Genomic DNA, 13,054 nt, shown 5'->3' with positions numbered 1-13,054 from the left:
GCTCCCCTCATCACTCCGCCCTTGGTTTTCTTTTACTTTCGAGCCCCTAGAGCGCTTGAGTCCATTCCTCCCACTGCCAGAAGCCTCCTTGCCCGAGCTGTTGCGCCCCTCGAGCTCAATAAGCCACCCCATGGCCGCCATGGTGCTGCTTCGGCCGCACTTGCATTCAAGCCAGTCGGCTCTCCCTCGCCTCAACTCACCCCTCCAGAAGAAACCCCTCGACGCCCCCATCCTCATAGACATGCTAAGTGCCCCTCCCCGAGGCCTTATCATGCTCCTCCGTAGTGGCTGGCGTCGTCAGCTGCCCCTCCCGGCGAGCCGCTCACCCCCGGCCATCCCCGTGGCTGCCAAAGCCACCATCGGGCTGGTCCAGAGGTACGGCCAGAGCCATGGCGACCGACGTCCCCTCTGCCCCTGGCGAGAGGAGGAAGAAACGGGAAGAGAGAGAAAGGGGCCGGCGGGCATTGCCTGTCGGCCAGGAGCCGAGGCACCGACGGTTGGCCCATCTAGGTGAATATCTTTTCCTTTTTTTTACCAGAGGGATTAGAAATCCATGTTAAATTCAAATTAACTCGAAATCCATTGATTCAAATTCCTACAGAGTCCTAAAAGTATAACCTATTCAAATATGTGCATTGCACATTTTTCCAAGGGACTTTTCTGTAGTATTAATGTTCAAATATAAATTTGAATTTTGAAACTCAGCCTTGGAAAATTCCTAGAGAGCTCAAATGAACTCCAAATGGAGTGATTCCAATTTACAAAGACTTATAAAATCATGCTCAAATGTCACATCCCTGATCCCCATTAGGGTTTAGCAAGTTTGAGCTCATGTTTTCTTCCATTGCATCTTAAGAATTTGAATTGCACTCAAGGAAGGAAATGAAATCCAAAGCAAAGTAAAGAAAACCAAAGCAAAACCCGAGCCACCCCTTATTCAAAAACAATTCAACAAGTGCCAAATCAATGAACCCAAAATGGCCATTAGAAAAGTTCATCTTTTCTGATAATTGTTGAAAACAAGATATCAGAGATGAAACATATTTTCAAAATACTCTTGGCATTTTAAATTTAAGTTAAAAGCTACTGAAATCAATTATATATTTGATTCCAAATATTTCAAAGTTTCCAAAAATGTTGAAAATTTTATATGTGGTTGGAAATATTCCAACTAACACTCCAGTATCATTCAAACTATTTTAGGAATAGTTTGGAGCCAAAAATAAAACAAAACAAAGTCAGTAAGTAAATAACAGAAACAGAAAAGAAAGAAGTAAAAAAACCTATCTGACGCTTACCTGAGGCCCAGCCCACCTCGACGCGTGTCATCTTCCTTGTGCCAGTCGGCACCAGGAGGTGGCCGCCGCTCTCTCCGGCGCGGCCACGCACCTGCGTGCCTGCGTGGCCGCCGCATCGCGCTCGCGTGAAGGGGACAACGTCCCCGAAGGCCTCCCCGTGCTCATCCCCTCGCCATTCTCCCCCAGCTCCTCCCCCCTCTCGGCCGCCATTAGAGCCCGAGTTGAGCTCGAGATCGTCGTCGCTCCAGACCTTCTCCCTCTCACCTGAGCTGCCCATTAGCTCCGCCTTGTCCCCTTGAAGCTCTCCAACGAGTCACTCGACGCCGAGAACCCCTGAGACGACGTGACACCATCGTCTTCAACCTCGGATCCCCGGAGTTCGCCGTCGTCATTCTTCCTCCTCAGACCATCCCCGAGCCTGTTCTCGCCGCCTCTGCACTCCCTGTGAGCTCAGGGTTCTTTCCCCCTCGTTTCCCCCTTCGATTCTGAGCTCTAGGCCCTGATTCCACCGGAGCCCGACGAGATCCGCCGCAGGACCTCGTCGCCAGCAGCCCTCCGGTGATCGTCTGGTCCATCTGAGGCCACCAATGGCTTCAGTGCGTTGCGTACGTGCTGTAGGAGCCTAGCCCCGCGCGTGTTGAGCCCCGTAGCAGTGACCCCGATGATGCCCGAGGTCCAGCAGCCGCCGAGCTCGGCGCCGGCGTCATCTCCGGCCATTTCACCCCCTGCTGCGTGCAAAAATGGAACCGCGGGTGAAGTGTCGTTCTTCTGGTGCCCTCCGCATGAAGTTTGGTCACCGGAATGGAAATCCCGAGCCCCTCCGCCGTCTCTGTGGTCGCCGGAGGCTCATCGTCGGTGAGATCCACCTCACCCCGGTGGATCTGACTCTCGTGAGTCAGTGGCAAGTGAGGCCAGCCCCCAGGCTAATTAGGATTAGAAAAATAAAAAGAAAGATTATTTTAAAACCTAATCAGACACTGACATGTGGGTCCAACCCTGTTAATAAGCAAATTAAGATAAACTTAAACTAAAAACAGGCCAGAGTCACTGACTAGTGGGTCCCATTGGTCAGGTTTGACTCTCAACGGCCAGATTGACCTGCTGATGTCATGCTGATGCAATAAGACCTTTTTTGTTTACAAATTATTCCAAAATAAGTTCAAAACTTTGGAAATTCATAGACAATTGAATATAACTCCAAATTTGACAAATAATATATGTAAAATGATCAGAAAAATTCAGGAAATCTAATGGTGCTATTTTCATGCATGAAAAACAAAGTTATGAAACAGCATCAGGTCAAATCAATTAAAAGAACTTGCTAAATTATAATTCAAATAATATTTGAATTATGATTTAAAATCAAGATCACCCAAAAGGTCCTGCTAACATCTCAAACCATGCTACATTGCATTTCATGCATCATTTTGTTGCATATGTTTGATATTGATTGATTGTTGTTATTCCGGTAGGCTCCGCCCCTCCGGATACGACTGATTATCCGACTGATGAATATCACCCCTCTGGTGAGCAACAAGGCAAGCAACCATTTTGATCATCCTGATAAATCCCATGTTCTCGCTCCTGCTCTTACTTATTGCATTAGGTAAAAATGCTTTCAATGCTTTTACCACGTTAGTTGAACCCACGTCCTTTGCATGACCTATCCTTGTCACAGTAAATAGTTGAAGCTTGCAACCTAGCATACTTGGTAGATGCTTGAGCCCTGATGTGCCTTATCCTGCTATGCATGCTATGCTTAGAGTTGTGTATGGTCTGTTATCTGGATGATGAACAGAATCGTGGGAATGTGTTCAATCAGTAAATGTTGTGTGATGAACTTGATTTGGTAAAGGTACCGGTGAAAGGCTATGTAGGAGTACATGGCGGGTTATTTCATTGGAACCGTCCTTAGGAACTGAGTTCCGTGTATGTAATCCAAGTCAAGATACTACCACATGCTGGGCCCTGAAATATGACCCCGCTCGACTTATTATTCTCCTAGTACTCGGTCCAGGAGTTGCAAGTAGTTTCTAGTGTTTATAGTCATGCTGGAGGCCGTGCGTAGCACTGACCTTAGAGGTGGGCTATGATGTGGTAGGCAGTGGCACGGTGTACCAAGTGGCACCCGGATGGTGGGCTTGGGAACCCTGCGCACATCGTTTGGGGCCGTGGCGGAAACCTCGGCCGGACTTTTGTGCGGGTTACCCTGAGATAGGCGATAGACCTGGACTAACTATTAGCGTGGTTAACAGTCGTGGCCGACTCCCTCGCTTGGCTTCCGCTTGAAGGTTGCCGAGGTGCATGACGTGCACATAGCGACAAGTGGTGAGAGCGTGTGTGAAGAAGTACACCCCTGCAGGGTTATGATCTATTCGAATAGCCTCGTCCGCGGATATGGACCACTTGGAGACATATGTTTTTCATAGATAACTATAACGACTACTCATAAAATTGTCAAGATAAGTGTGTGTGTCGTGAATGGCATTTTCGTAGGGAGACAGAATGATTCCACGATGGAGTACTGTTGTGGTGTTAGTGGACTCGTGTGTGAGAAAACATAGTTGTCAAAACTATTTAAAAATGCAAGTTGTCTAGCCAAGAGTCAAATGTTGGCTTTCTGCATGAAACCCCACAACTCCTTGTTGATACATTGCATGAGTAGATAGATTATCCTAAAGTCTTGCTGAGTACTTTTGTACTCACGTTTGCTTAATAAATTGTTGTAGAGGTTGTTAATGACCCTAATGGAGGGTTCTACCTAGACATTGACGACTACAAGTAGCTCGTATCCCAGCTACGATCTGGCCCTAGGTTGGGTCTGAAGATAGTCAGGCCATGTGCCTTTATCTTTCTATCTGTTTGTACTCAGACAGTTTTATTCTTCCGCTGGCTTGTAAGACTTGTGTGTATGACTTGTGATGATGGGTCGTGAGACCCCTATTTGTGTAATATTATGTGTGAGGCTCTTTCGAGCCTTCTAAATAAAGTTTGTATGTTTATGGTTATGTTGTGATGCCATTGATGTATCTATGTATATCGGTATGCCATGCGTACGTGTGTTGTACTTGATATGTCTGGGGTTCGAATACCTAGTCCTATGCCTTAGTAGCACTCCTTACGGGGAAATGCCCCTTTGTGATTCCATCGAGCCATGGTAGTCCGCTACTGCTCCGGACACATTGGTTGACCAGCATGTGTCCTTCTTAGCTGTTGTGTCTGTCCCTTTGGGAAATGTCACGCGTTGTAATGGAGTCCTTGTAGCTTGCTACGACTCGTCTACATTCGCTGATGACCGACACCTGCTTTGCTGGTTCATGTATGCCTGTCCCTGTATGGAACTGCCGCTTGAGTTTATGACTAGACATGTCGATCCGGGTTCTTTGACATTGGATTGCTAGCGACTCAATTGCATACGCGAGTCAAAAGGTGCAAACGGTCCCGACTAAGGTAAGGCTGCAGCCGTGGGGATAACCATGCCTGAGACCGCAAAGAGATGTGATGTGTTACAGGCTGGATTCCTATGTCTTAGGATCGGGGTCCCGACAGCGTTGGTATCAGAGCCTGACTGACTGTAGGATTACTAAGCCAAACTGGTCGAAGTTGAGTCTAGAATTTCTTTAGTTATACATAAGGGAATTGTTTATGGAAGGGAACGTAATACTCTTGCTTCTCTTCTTAAATTATTCTATTCTGGTCATGCTCGTCTTTTCTGCGGGGATTAAGGACTAGGTTACTTATCTTTCTCTCAGGCTCGTGTTTTTCTGATCGGTAGATTATAGGACAACGAGTCGAGACTTACTCCGGGTTTCTTTTATTCCAAGGAAAAGAAAGTATGTTTTGATGACCATGGAATTGAACTTGATAGTTGAGTGGTTATGCTATCCTATCTTTGTGGGATGTCTCAAAATTGTTTTTGAGCATTTACAACCGTTATGCTGCCCAAATTTTGTCTTGAGAGCTCTAATGCTTTTGCATTACTCTCTATTTTCAGATGCCTAGACGTCCTTCTCGTCAGGTGGTCAGTCTGACTAGGTGCATTGATGTGCCGGGTCACACGGCCATGCTAGTCCGGATGATGTCAGTAGCCGGTCACCGCTGGTACCCGGAGTACACAATGGAGGAGCAGTACCGGGATTTCAATCGAAATCAGTTTCTGTGCACTATTAGGGTATTCCCAGATTACCCTGGAGCTGAGGAGCCGATCCATTGGTCTTATAGATTGGGGATTACTGTTGACATGGCAGTACAAGATGTTGCCTATTTAATGCTTACCATTATGAGGGCTAGACATGCACTATTGCAGAATTCAGAGTTCTGCTATGTTCCTGCCTCTCAGCCAGGAGAAGAAGGATACTTCAATGAGGTCTACTTTGATTCCTCTATGGAGGATCCGCTGCTGCAGTCCACCGCTGAGATGCTAGAGAATAGAGACAGGGATGCTCGTGCTCTTCGTATGGAGCTCTATGCTACACGTGCCCGTCTATGGACGACTTTGACGCAGCTGGCACCCGTAGTCCAGACAGGGCATGGAGATATGGAGATGCTGAACCCTGTTAGGACCCATCTTCCGGCTCATGTTGACTTGCCTACTATAGGAGGAGTGACCCCTCTTCGGGGACCTCTACTACCACCAGTCAGGGGACCAAGGCCACATCCGTGTCCTTACGGTTCCCAGGGTACTCAGGCTCGAGTATTTCCTGATCCTCAGGTTGAGCTTCCAGGCCATGGAGCCAACCTTTATGAGTTGTTCTATGCGGATGCCTGAACCCGTGAGTGGAAGGATAGTATGGTAGTAGTTATACTTCCACAGTCCTATGTGTCTTGTGGAGTATGCTTATGTCGTGGGATGAATTTCGGAGGCATAGATAAATAATGTATAGGAAGCTTGGAAAGCCTCTGATGAATTGTGCCATCTTTTCAGTAGTTTGCTCTCCGGTTAAGGTTGTTCTAAACTATGTAATGGTGTGTATGAACCATGGTGTATATATAGCAGTTGGTTGTTACCATGTTGTTCGGATGTTCATTTCCGCATTCCATGTGTTCATTCTATTCTTAATCCATTGTTAGTATTGATGTTGATATTGGTCTAAGCTGTGAGTTTTTTTCAGGATGGTGTTCACCAGGTTGAGCAAGGAGAGGGTAGTCAAGCATCGCAGCAGGAACTTCCTCACCCGCTGTCGTGTGTATAGGTCTGACAGTAGATGTATAGGGTACGAAAGGATGGGCAGAGCCTTAGCTACAACGAGGTTGTATGAGTTCAGGCCCCCCTACAGTGGAGGTAAAAGCCCTACGTCTCAGTGCTCTTGGGAGCTTGATGTCGAGTGGAATATGGATTACAGTGAATTGCTAACCCTTGCACCAGTGGGGAAGTGCGACTTATATAGAGTGCGCTGCCCTTCACAACGGTTCGGTGCACAGGGGTGGTGTAGTGGCGATTAAATGTCTACGTTACAGGTAACGTAAGCCTTAAATGCTAATAAAGGTACATGAAAACGTATGACCGTTGCCCTCCAGGGGGGTTACGATGTACAGAGTGGAATCCAGTCGGTAAGTTTGATACGCTCCGAATGCTCATCTCCGACTGGATGATGGAGGAATCGTCACCGACTGGATGATGGGAAGTCCTTAATTCAGTCGGAACTGACTAAGGGCCTTGTCCCTTATGAAGGGTAGTCCTTGGGTAGGACCTATAGGGCAGGCCTATGACCCTACCCTAGGACTATAACCCCATCATTAGTCCCCGAACGGATCGGGGTTGGAATGACGAAGCGATGCTTGGAGTACGGATCCGACTGGTATGGATACGACTTTGGCGTTGTTTGCCTCGAACCATTTTATCCTCTTGACCAGTGATCCGAGTGGATATATCTGTGAAACGAACCGTCAGAGACTGAGTGCTTCCGTGTAATCTTTTGACGTGACCGGTCAACTGACAGCGGCGGATTTTCTGGGATCCTCAAATTTCGGTTGCCGCGCGCTCAGCGGGGATGACAACATCGTCATCGAGTAGTATCTACCGCCTTGATTTCCGCGCCTTCATCTCCTCCACTAATATCGCAGCAACCGGTCGGTGGATAAGATTTCGGGGCCACCTGCTAGTGACCCAGTCGGAACCTTATTTAAATCTCTCCAGTGAGGGTTTCTCGTTGCACTCGCCTGATAACACGCACTCGCCCCGCTTCTCCCGTGGCTTCCTTGCGCACCCCAAGCTCCTTCCTTCTTCTCCTCCTCTGCGGATCTGTAGCCTCCACCATGACGAAGGGGCAGACGAGCAAGCTCGAGGCGCGGAAGAAGAAGAAGACGACGGCTCCTGCCCAACGGCGACAGCGGGCACTGCCGATGGGTTGTATTCAGGGGGATTTCCTCCCCTGCACGGTGACGAAGAGCGACATGCTGGAGCTGGTGGAGCAAGGCCTGATCGAGAACAAGATGTGGAGGCTGCCGGCGGAGGGCGAGACGGAGCCGGCGCCCCAGGAGGGGGAGCGTGTCTTGCTGCTCAGTCATGTGTACCGAGGCTTCTCTCTACCTCCTCATCCCTTCTTCAGAGGTATAAGGAATCACTTCGGGGCGCAGCTCCACCATTTCCCCCCAACGCAATAGCTCATCTCTCTGCCTTCATCGTGCTTTGCGAGTGTTTTATCGGTTGTCCTCCTCATTGGGGGCTCTTTAAGCACATCTTCTCCGCTAGATCCCAAACCATCAAAAGACTTAGCCAGTCGGACAACAAAACTCATCTCCTCCAGATCTGCGGAGGCTTAGGTTTCCAGAAGAAAAGCAAAAGTAGCTATCCCGCTCTTGAGTTGTCTGAATCCGTTAGGAACTGGCAGCCGACATGGTTCTACTGCCAGGACGTCGCTTGTCCGAATGCCGCAACTGGACTGCCACCTTTTAGCCTAGACCGACCGGCTCCGCCTAGGCAGCTTGCGCTCATGAAGATGGAAAAGATGCAGATTCAGCCTCTTGTCGACGCGCTCGTAGATGTCGTCCACAAGGGAGTCACCGGCATAGATTTGATGGAGATTTTTATGGGTCGGCGTATCCAGCCTTTGCAAGCTCGACACCATGCCATGTGGCATTACACGGGGCCTGAGGACTCCACTCGGACTCACCCTGTGTGCGTGACCGAGGAGATTGTGACGGCGTGGGTCTGGAGCATCGCAGGCGCCTGCGATAACCCCAGAAGAGCCCGGCGAGTGAAGCCCTTCCGCGCGGACAACCCTCCTCCGAATGAGGTGAGTATAACTTGTCGAGTGCTCACAATTGTCTTAGATTTATCGCTTTTTCTTGTATCACTGTCTGACGTCTGATGTTGTCGACTGTATCTCGTGCATGCGTGGACCAACTGGTTTTCTCCCGTCTCGAACGGGAATTCGGCTGAGGAAGAGGAAGGCAACCAGGAGGGCAGCGTGGAGAGCGTCGAGTACGTCTCCGACAGTGGGGAGACGGAGGATGAGTCCGAAGAGGAAGAGGGGGAAGATGAGGAACAAAACTTGCCACTCCCACCACCAGAGCCTCGAACTAAGCGCCATCACGAACCCGTGACCCCGTCGGCTCCTCCAGCGGCCCCGAGTGCCCCGCCAGCTCCTCCTGTGGTTCCGAGTGCCTTGCCAGCTACTCCCGTGGTTCCGAGTGCTCGGAGCACAAAGAGGACCAGGGACTCTGCTGCTGAGCCCGCGGGCCAGCCTTCTAAGGTGGTCAAACCGAGTGGATCCAAGCCTCGGAAGGCTTTGCCGCGGATGAGGATCGCCGTTCCCGTTGCCTCAGCGTGAGTGTATTGTTCTCCTATCTTCTTCTAGTATCTGATTGAACTCATGCTTATTGGTCGAGTGAATTTTACATGACAGAGCTGCCACCTTCGCCACTTCTTTGCCACGCCAGGAAGACGATCCCATGGATACGGACAATGTTGCCACATCCCAGCAAGGTACGTCGTGGCGACTCCGAGAGCTTACATTATTGTTTCACGAATTCTGTCTTTGATCTTGCCCTTTTTCCTGTGGTCTCACGTCGTTCGGTCGGGCTTCCTTCAGAGGTGATTCATGTGGAGGAGGACGACCAGAAGAGGTTCGAGCAAGTTGCGGTGCCTGACCTTCAGGCTGTTCCATCTCCTACTACTCCCGCCATGGTCGCGCCGCCAACCGAGACGATGCCGTCGACTGAAACGACGCTCATCACTGCTGAACTGACTGGAGCAGGACTTGGGATGCCCAAGGAGTCTCTTGTGGTGCCAGGTCCATCGACCGTCCAGTACGACGCTCAACGCCTCCCGGAAGATCAGGTGGGAGCTGCCAAGGGGGCCATGGTGCAGGTGTAGTTGATGGCGGGTGATGCCAAGAGTGCGTACGACTCCATCGCGTCTGTGTACAAGCGAAGCTTGGAACTCCGGGACGATATCCGAGTAAGTGGGCTAGTAAGTATTTACTTTCCTCTTGTAACCTAGTGGGTGTTTAAGCAATATACTCGGATGCAGTATGATTATTTTGCAGTGGGTTCACTCTTAGTGAACCCAGTGGGTGTAGTCCCCGAGACTTCTGTCGAGTGCTTGCACCGACAGTTGTCTTTATATACATTTTCTTTAACTTGATCAGATCAAAAATAATATGTTCGAATGTTATCGGTGGGGGCACTCCGAGTGCACCTACTGAAATTAGTCCCCGAGAGTAATTTTACTCAGGTCGGGTAGTAGTAGCCTCATAGGCTTGTTTTTGTTATTTAGCTCAATAGGGTGGACCTGTTTGAGCTTCATGGCAGTGGAGTCACTCTTAGTGAACCCACCGGGTGTAGTCCCCGAGGCCGCTGTCGGCCGCTTGCGTCGGCAGGGGTCTGAAGAACTTCGAGCTGATGGGACAGATGAAGGTGATGAACAGGCGGTGCATATCATAGGAGAAGTACGTCAGTGACTGGGCAAGGAAGATGATTGCGCTTCTCGGTGGTAAGTTCTGTTTTTCCGAGTGCTTCTTTACTTTGTGTTTCATGATGCGCTTACTGTCTGTTCATCTTGGCTTTGCAGATTTTTGTATAGACGCTGAGGCTGAAGTAGCTGACATTGAGCGGTCGGTTATTCCGAACGTTCCACTCGGCGACGACGCCAATCGAGACATGCTCCGAGCGCACATTCGCCTAGGCAAAGTGGGACCTTTCGTCGGTCGCCTGAGAGAGGTCGTCGGCCGAATCGACAAGGAGCTGTGGACCAAAGACGAGTCCCGGCGGGAGATGGAAGGGTTGATGACTCGGTTGGAGGACGTCCCGAACCGAGTGCAGGCGTGGAAGAAGTCTGCTGCTCGCTGTGGTGCGGACGTGGTGCTGTCGCTGGTTCGAGTGCACTGCAAGGAGGCTCACGAGGAGAAGCTGAAGGCACTGCAGGTCGCCAACACCAAGAAAGCTTCGATTCGAAGATTTCATGGAGACCTTCCTTGAGAGCGCCACTCGCATCGCAGACGGGATCGACCTCGACACTTTCGTGGAGCCTGCCAGTCCCAGTGCCAGTCCTGACGACGCTTGAAAAAACATTACCTCGGTATGCCGAGTGGTAGTTGTATCAAACTTTGGCCACTGCTGTTGGCCGTCATGCTCGTGGTTCGGTGTGGATAAGCTTGATCTACACCTAACCGACTATCTTTAAACTAACTTTGAATTTGAATCTAATATTTTGCTCTTCCTTTGCCAAATAATTGTTGACACGATTTTGGCTCGTGGTTTTTGTTTGGCGTTTCATGGTGAAGCCAGTGGAAAACATGCGGAGCATGTAGTTGTCAGTTGTCTTGACATCTGCATGAGCCTGAATGAGGGTCTGCTAAGTCTCCGAGTGTCTCTCTAGGATACACTCGAAGGCAATTGTTTACTTAGGCGATTCGTGATCGCAGCTAAGTCTTCAAGCGCGACTGTAAGGTCGTACTGGAGTGAGTTACTACTCATGTAATTGTCAGTTGTCTTGACATCTACATGAGCCTCGATGAGGGTCTGCTACTCATGTAATTGTCAGTTGTCCTGACATCCACATGAGCCCCAATGAGGGTAGTTGCTAACCTCCGAGTGGATCTCTAAGATACACTCGAAGGACGCTTTTTACTTAGGCGATTCTTGATCTCAAACAAGTGCCCAAGTGTGACGGTTAGAGCGCACTCGGAGAAAGTTGTTGTTTAGGCGATTCTGGATCGCAACTAAGTCCCCGAGTGCGACGTGTAGTGCACACTCGGAGAAAGTTGGTACTTAGGCGATTCTTGATCGCAACTAAGTCCCCGACGACGGTGAGTGCACACTCGGAGAAAGTTTGTACTTAGGCGATTCTTGATCGCAGCTAAGTCCCCGAGTGCGACGTGTAGTGCACACTCGGAGAAAGTTGGTTCTTAGGCGATTCTTGATCGCAGCTAAGTCCCCGAGTGCGACGTGTAGTGCACACTCGGAGAAAGTTGGTACTTAGGCGATCCTTGATCGCAGCTAAGTCCCCGAGCGCGACGGTTAGTGCACACTCGGAGAAAGTTTGTACTTAGGCGATTCTTGATTGCAGCTAAGTCCCCGAGTGCGACGTTTAGTGCGCACTCGGAGAAAGTTTGTACTTAGGCGATTCTGGATCGCAGCTAAGTTCCCGAGTGCGACGTTTAGTGCACACTCGGAGAAGGTTTGTATTTAGGCGATTCTGGATCGCAGCTAAGTCCCCGAGTGCGACGTGTGGTGCACACTCGGAGAAAGTTGGTACTTAGGAGATTCTTGATCGCAGCTAAGTCCCCGAGCGCGACGGTTAGTGCACACTCGGAGAAAGTTTGTACTTAGGCGATTCTTGATCGCAGCTAAGTCCCCGAGTGCGACGTTTAGTGCACACTCGGAGAAAGTTTGTACTTAGGCGATTCTAGATCGCAGCTACGTCCCCGAGTGCGAAGTTTAGTGCACACTCGGAGAAAGTTTGTACTTAGGCGATTCTGGATCGCAGCTAAGTCCCCGAGTGCGACGTTTAGTGCACACTCGGAGAAGGTTTGTACTTAGGCGATTCTGGATCGCAGCTAAGTCCCCGAGTGCGACGTGTAGTGCACACTCGGAGAAAGTTGGTACTTAGGCGATTCTTGATCGCAGCTAAGTCCCCGAGCGCGACGGTTAGTGCACACTCGGAGAAAGTTTGTACTTAGGCGATTCTTGATCGCAGCTAAGTCCCCGAGTGCGACGTTTAGTGCACACTCAGAGAAAGTTTGTACTTAGGCGATTCTGGATCGCAGCTAAGTCCCCGAGTGCGATGTTTAGTGCACACTCTTTTTTTTGAGACCGGAGTCTGCGAATCGCGGAAGAATTTTGCATCTGCAAAAACTCAATCTGCTTTGTATTACTTCAACGATACTTGTTCTTTACATTACTTCAGTCGACGGTCACGTGTAGAAGCACTTCAGGAGATCTCCGTTCCATGCTCTCGGCTCTACCGTTTCCCTGTCGAGGTTGTAGAGTCGATATGATCTGTTGTTGAGCACCTTGGGGATGATGAAGGGTAATTCCTAGGCCGGAGCCAACTTGTGAGGTCTCTGCTGATCCACTCGGAGCACCAGGTCGCCTGCTTGGAATGTACGACTCCTGACGTGTCGCGCGTGAAAGCGCTGCAGATCTTGTTGATAAATGGTTGAGCGATTCAGTGCCATCTCGCACTCTCCTCTAGAAGATCCACTCCGTCTTGCCTTGCTTGCTCTGCTTCAGCTTCGGAGAAGAGTTCAACTCGTGGAGCATTGTGAAGCAAGTCACTCGGAAGGACTGCCTCTGCTCCGTAAACGAGGAAG

Source organism: Hordeum vulgare, chromosome 2H (assembly GCF_904849725.1).
Source record: "Hordeum vulgare subsp. vulgare chromosome 2H, MorexV3_pseudomolecules_assembly, whole genome shotgun sequence".
NCBI classification, from domain to species: Eukaryota; Viridiplantae; Streptophyta; class Magnoliopsida; order Poales; family Poaceae; genus Hordeum; species Hordeum vulgare.
This window is presented reverse-complemented; position numbering follows the sequence as displayed.